Consider the following 7689-nt stretch of genomic DNA (forward strand, 5'->3'; position numbering starts at 1 on the left):
ACATGGCCGCCACCATGCCCGCGCTTTCGTAGGAGTTCTGACTGTCGCTTGGAGGAGATTTGGCCATCGCCGTCGTAGCCGGTGCCATAGGGGATACGACCACCGGCGATAGATCTGGACCAAGACAGCTTCCGTTGGGTGCTCCGGAGCGAACAGTAGCCGGCCGCCAACCACCCCTACTGCATCGAGGTGATCATCGCGGCCTCTTTGCCACCACGACTGTAAGGTGTTTTTGACACTTTGCCCACAAAGATATGGACAGTGGAGATGAATTTTTCTTCCACCACTTCATTTATTCATCGGACGATTCTTCCGCAGATGATGAAGATCTTGTGGTGGCTGCACTGGTCATTCACGACCACATTGAACGACAACTTCCTTGGTACAGGGGATCAGTCCCTGGCCCTGCTCCCAACCTGAACTACAACAGAGAGGGAACCCACGCCCTGCTCTATGTTGATTACTTTGCGAATACCCCGCTCTTCAAGCCGGATAAATCCCGTCGCCGTTTTTGTATGGCAAGGCATCTGTTCAATCGTATCCGATAGGGAGTGGTTGCTCATGACCCATACTTTGAGTGCAAGACGGATGACTTGGCAAGCTTGGATTCTCCTCTTACCAGAAATGCATCGCAGCCATCCGCATACTTGCATATGGAATTCCAGGCGATCTGGTGGATGCGTACGTGTGCATGAGTGAGTCGACGTGTCTGTTGTCACTATACAACTTCTGCAAGGCCTGGTGGCAGTGTTTGGCCCTGAGTACTTGAGGCAGCCAAATGCCGCTGATACAGAAAGGTTGTTGGCGATCAACGCAACTAGAGGCTTTCCAGGCATGCTTGGCAGCATGGATTGTATGCAGTGAAAGTGGAAGAACTGTCCATTTGCTTGGCAGGGCCAGTACAAGGGGCATGTTAAAGCGTGCATTGTCATATTAGAAGCGTTGGCTTCGTAAGATCTTTGGATATGGCATTCTTTCTTCGGTATGATAGGTTCTCACAATGATATCAACGTGCTGCAGCGTTCTCCAGTCTTCGCAAGGCTTGCAGAAGGCCACTCCTCACCTGTCAACTTTGAGATCAACGGCCACCAATACAACAAGGGATACTACCTAGCTGATGGTATATATTCTCAGTGGTCAATTTTTGTGAAGACAATCTTGAACCCCCAAGGTGAGAAGAGAAAGAGATTTGCCCAAATGCAAGAGAGTGCTAGAAAGGATGTGGAATGTGCTTTTGGTGTGCTTCAATCCCGATGGGGCATCGTTCGAAATCCTACACTGACATGGGATGAAGGGAAGTTTTGGGAGGTGATGACTGCTTGTGTGAGCATGCACAACATGATCGTCGAGGACGAGCCTGATAACAACATAGGATTTGATTTTCAATGTGAAAATGTTGAGCCCCTACACCAAGAACCAACCACGTTTGAACAGTTTGCCCAATTTCATCCTGAAATGCGTGATTGGCACACTCATTTGGATTTTTAAAATGACTTGGTTAAACACATGTGGAATCACATTGGCAACCAATAGATGTATTGGTTCATTTATGTTCATTCAAGACAATTTTGATTTGATTGTAAAACTATTTTATTAGAGGCAATTTCGATTGGGTTGTTAAAACTATTTTTTTTCAGACAATTAATATTTGGACGTGCAAACTAGTTTTGAACATTAAAATATGTATATATGGGCATTTTTGGCCGTGGCGGACAAGATGAGGCCAAAGGATTCATCCGTGCGTTGGGCGCACGGCCATCGCATCCCAGAACAGACCCAGACACGATCTCATTGCCCTACCTAAACGAACAGAATCCAGGCAAAACGGACGTTCATTTAAGGTCGTGCGTTGGAGTTGGACTTTTATTGCAAAAGCGGTTTGGGGAACTACTGGTAATGTTGTTGGGGCCTCTTGCGTGCCTAAGAATTTGTGGCAAAGTTTCACTTGGCTGTTTTCATATTTGCCGGGGGGAGTAAACTGGGAGTAAACTGTGCATGGTTGCTATTGCTGCTGTTTGTTGGGGGGTCTGGACAGTGAGGAACAAGATCGCCTTTGAGAATCATATAGTGAGATCCTCTACAAGTGTGGTTTTTACCGTGTGTTCGTTTCTGATGTATTGGTCAGGTCTCTTGAAAGATGCTGATGGGAAGGTGCTTCAGAAAGGAGTACAGGTCCTGATGGCCGAAGCTTCTTGGCTTGCTTCTTCGACTTCGCCCGTGTCTGAAGCTGGTGCATGATCAGTTTCTTCTCTCCCAAATACTGAAGACCGAAGCTTCTGGTGGCATCTTCACGTGTCTGGGGATGATGCATGTTGATGGCTTATCATATTGCTGTCTGCTAGTTTCCTGTTTGATGTTTGTGTCCGGCAGATTATGTCCTTTGTGCCTCATAACTTTAGATGCGTGGTTAACAGATTTTTGCCCTGTAGCTTAGTCCTGATTTCGAGCTCTTAGCAGCAGGTTTCCTGTTAGTGCCCCCGACTCGCTTCGTCTCTCTGCTTTTCTAGGTTTGCTACTGCTTGGACGGTGTTGGAAAAAGACTATATTTCTGTTAAGAAATGAATGGAAAGGGGCGAGGCTCGGTTGGAGAAAAATTTTGGGGAAAGATAGTGGTTTCTGGTCGTGATTTTGGGCAAAGTGAACAGACTCGATGTTGGAGGCAGGACTTTCTAGCAGAGAACTACATCTACCCTCCCTGTACAAAATAAGTGTCTGATTCACCGGAGGCAGGACTTGTTCTAGCATAGGAGACTTGGTACAATTTTTTTCTTTTCCGGGGTGAGACTTGGTACAACTTAACGGAGGGAGTAGCAAGTACTAGTGTCTGGTCCCCCGACGCCTGCGTGGTCCGCCTGGGCAACACGGGTGGCGACTAGGGTTGCCCCCGCGCCGCCATCCCCCATCCCTCGCTCTCCCTCGCCGCCACCTGAGGATATCGCCGGGCAATTTCCCGGGGACGCAGGGGAAGGTGGTGGCGAGGCCTCCGACGCTTCGTTCCTGGCGGAGGTTTTCGGATCTGGGGCGGCGGTCCTTCTTGGCGAGGCAATGGGGTCCTCTAGGCTGGAGCCGGTTGCGGGTGATTCTGGCCGGCTTGCTTGACCACGCGGGTGGTGAGCTGCTGATAGGGGCTGGCTGCGGCGCGGAGCTCCCCCTCCTCGCTCTATCTGAGGTCTGTCTCCATCCTCTTTGACTCCCTCTGCACCGCCGTCTCCCACTGCTAGTGTCCACTACTAGGGAAAAGTTTATACACAAAATATTAGCACGCGTTGGGTAAAATGAGGCGTTGTGCTACTTAGTAGTAGCGCGTGTCAGTATGATGCGCTACTGCTATCCTTTCAGCAGCAGCGCGTTTTAGCGAAACGCGTTGCTGCTAAATTTGAACTGGGGCATAATGGCTAGCCCCACTTAGTAGCAGCGCGTATCCAGATACCGCACTACTGATATTCTCCGTAGTAGTAGCGCTTTTCTTCGACACGCGCTACTATTATCCCTACCTTATCGTCTCTGCGCGGCCGAGACCCCCTCACTCTCCCTTTCACTCACTTTCTCCCTCGCGCCCTCGTCGTCCGTCGCCGCCGCCGTTCCCCAACGACCGCCGTCGCCCGCAGCCGCCGTTCCTCCTCCACTGAGGTAGTCCCTCCTCCCTGCTTCTCCATCCGCCCCCTCCTCCCTCCTCCACCGGGCGCCCCTCCTCTCTCCTCCACCGGCCACCTGCTACGTCTTGAGCTTGCATTGGTTTTCCTTGAAGAGGAAAGGGTGATGCAGCAATAGTAGTGTAAGTATTTCCCTCAGTTTTTTAGAACCAAGGTATTAATCCAGTAGGAGGCTCCTCAAAAGTCACACGCACCTACACAAACAAACAATGAACTCGCAACCAACGCAATAAAGGGGTTGTCAATCCCTTCACGGCCACTTGCAAAAGTGAGATCTGATAGAGAAAGTATGATAAGATAAATATATTTTTGGTATTTTATGATATAGATTGGAAAAGTAAAGATGCAAATAAAAGTAGATTGAAAGCTTATATGATAAAAGATAGACCCAGGGGCCATATGTTTCACCAGTGGCTTCTCTCAAGATAGCATAAGTATTACGGTGGGTGAACAAATTACTGTCGAGCAATTGATAGAAAAGCGAATAATTATGAGATTATCTAGGCATGATCATGTATATAGGCATCACGTCCGTGACAAGTAGATCGACTCCTGCCTGCATCTACTACTATTACTCCACACATCGACCACTATCCAACATCCTTCTAGAGTATTATGTTCATAAGAACAGAGTAACGCATTAAGAAAGATGACATGATGTAGAGGGATAAACTCATGCAATATGATATAAACCCCATCTTTTTATCCTCGATGGCAAACAATACAATATGTGCCTTGCTGCCCCTGCTGTCACTGGGAAAGGACACCGCAAAATTGAACCCAATGCTAAGCACTTCTCCCATTGCAAGAAAGATCAATCTAGTAGGCCAAACCAAACTGATAATTCGAAGAGACTTGCAAAGATAACTCAATCATACATAAAAGAATTCAGATGAGATTCAAATATTTCTCATAGATAAACTTGATCATAAATCCACAATTCATCGGATCTCGACAAACACACCGCAAAAAGAGTTACATCGAATAGATCTCCAAGAAGATCGAGGAGAACATGGTATTGAGATCCAAAAAAAGAGAAGAAGCCATCTAGCTAATAACTATGGACCCGAAGGTCTGTGATAAACTACTCACAACTCATCGGAGGGGCTATGGTGTTGATGTAGAAGCCCTCCATGGTCGATTCCCCCTCCGGTGGAGCATCGGTGAAGGCCCCAAGATGGGATCTCGCGGATACAGAAGGTTACGGCGGTGGAAATAGGTTTTCGTTGGCTCCCTAGATGTTTGCGGGGTACGTGGGTATATATAGGAGGAAGAAGTAGGTCGGTAGCCGTCCGAGGGGCCCACAAGATAGGGGGACGCGCCTTGTAGGGGTGGGCGCGCCCTCCACCCTCGTGGCCGCCTCGACTGCTTCTTGACTTGCACTCCAAGTCCTCTGGATCACGTTCGTTCCGAAAATCACGCTCCCGAAGGTTTCATTCTGTTTGGACTCCGTTTGATATTCCTTTTCTTCGAAATACTGAAATAAGCAAAAAAAACAGCAATACGGGTTGGGCCTCCGGTTAGTAGGTTAGTCCCAAAAATGATATAAAATGTGTAAAATAAAGCCAATAAACATCCAAAACGGGTAATATAATAGCATGGAACAATCAAAAATTATAGATACGTTGGAGACGTATCAAGCATCCCCAAGCTTAATTCCTGCTCGTCCTCGAGTAGGTAAATGATAAAAACAGATTTTTTTGATGTGGAATGCTACCTACCATAATTCTCAATGTAATTTTCTTTGTTGTGGCATGAATGTTCAGATCCAAATGATTCAAAATAAAAGTTCATATTGACATAAGAAATAGTAATACTCAAGCATACTAATCAAAGCAATCATGTCTTCTCAAAATAACATGGCTAAAGAAAGTTCATCCCTACAAAATCATATAGTTAGGCTATGATTCATTTTCGTCACACAAAAATGCTCCCAAATTATACACCCCCGATGACAAGCCAAGCAATTGTTTCGTACTTAAATAATCTCAAACTTTTTCAACTTTTACGCAATACATGAGCGTGAGCCATGGATATAGCACTATGGGTGGAATAGAATATGATGATGGGGATTGTGTGGAGAAGACAAAAAAGGAAAAAAGTCTCACATTGACGAGGATAATCAACGGGCTATGGAGATGCCCATCAATTGATGTCAACATGAGGAGTAGGGATTGCCATGCAACGGATGCACTAGAGCTATAAATGTATGAAAACTCAATAAAAGAAAACTAGTGGGTGTGCATCCAACTTGCTTGCTCACGAAGACCTAGGGCCTTTTGAGTAAGCCCATCGTAGTAATATACAAGCCAAGTTCTATAATAAAAAATTCCCACTAGTATATAAAAGTGACAACATATGAGACTCTCTATATGAAGAACATGGTGCTACTTTGAAGCACAAGTATGGAAAAGAGATAGTAACATTGCCCCCTTTTTATTTATTTTCTTTTTTTCCTTTTTTCCTTTTTTCCTTTTTTGGGCCTTTTTTTGGCCTTTCTTCTTCTTTTTTTCTTTGGCCTTTCTTTTTTTTTTCTTTTTGGCCTTTCTTTTTTTTCTTTTTGGGGACAATACTCTAATAATGATGATATCACACTTTTATTGATTTACAACTTATGAATTACAACTCAAAACCAGAACAAGATATGACTCTATATGAATGCCTCCGGCGGTGTACCAAGATGGTGCAATGAATCAAGAGTGACATGTATGAAAAATTATGCAAAGTGGCCTTGCCACAAATACGATGTCAACTACATGATCATGCAATGGTAATATGACAATTATAATGCGTGTCATGATGATAAACGGAACGGTGGAAAGTTGCATGGCAATATATCTCGGAATGGCTATGAAAATGCCATAATAGGTAGGTATGGTGGCTATTTTGAGGAAGATATAAGGAGGTTTATGTGTGATAGAGCGTATCATATCATGGGGTTTGGATGCACCGGTGAAGTTTGCACCAACTCTCAAGGTGAGAAAGGACAATGCACGGTACCAAAGAGGCTAGCAATGATGGAAAGGTAAAAGTGCGTATAATTCATGGACTCAATATTAGTCAAAAGAACTCATATACTTATTAAAAAAATCTACAAGTCATCAAAAACCAAGCACTACGCGCATGCTCCTAGAGGGATAGATTGGTAGGAAAAGACCATCGCTCTTCCCCGGCCGCCACTCATAAGGATGCACAATCTAAGAACACCTCATGTTTCAAATTTGTTACAAAACTTTAACCATATGTGCATGCTACGAGACTTGCTCATAAAAGAATTCAGAGGAGATTCAAATATTTCTCATAGATAAACTTGATCATAAACCCACAATTCATCGGATCTCGACAAACACACCGCAAAAAGAGTTACATCGAATAGATCGCCAAGAAGATCGAGGAGAACATGGTATTGAGATCCAAAAAGAGAGAAGAAGCCATCTAGCTAATAACTATGGACTCGAATGTCTGTGGTAAACTACTCACAACTCATCGGAGGGGCTATGGTGTTGATGTAGAAGCCCTCCGTGGTTGATTTCCCCTCCGGTGGAGCGCTGGCGAAGGCTCCAAGATGGGATCTCGCGGATACAGAAGGTTACGGCGGTGGAAATAGCTTTTCGTTGGCTCCCTAGATGTTTTCGGAGTACGTGGGTATATATAGGAGGAAGAAGTAGGTCGGTGGCCGCTTGAGGGGCCCACGAGATAGGGGACGCACCCTGTAGGGGTGGGCGCGCCCTCCACCCTCGTGGCCGCCTCGACTGCTTCTTGACTTGCACTCCAAGTCCCCTGGATCACGTTCGTTCCAAAAATCACGCTCCCGAAGGTTTCGTTCCGTTTGGACTTTGTTTGATATTTTTTTTCTTCGAAATACTGAAATAGGCAAAAAAAACAGCAATACGGGCTGGGCCTCCGGTTAATAGGTTAGTCCCAAAAATGATATAAATGTGTAAAATAAAGCCCATAAACATCCAAAACGGGTAATATAATAGCATGGAACAATCAAAAATTATAGATACGTTGGAGACGTATCACCACCCCCTCC

Source organism: Triticum dicoccoides, chromosome 1B, assembly GCF_002162155.2.
Source record: "Triticum dicoccoides isolate Atlit2015 ecotype Zavitan chromosome 1B, WEW_v2.0, whole genome shotgun sequence".
In the NCBI taxonomy this organism is placed as follows: Eukaryota; Viridiplantae; Streptophyta; class Magnoliopsida; order Poales; family Poaceae; genus Triticum; species Triticum dicoccoides.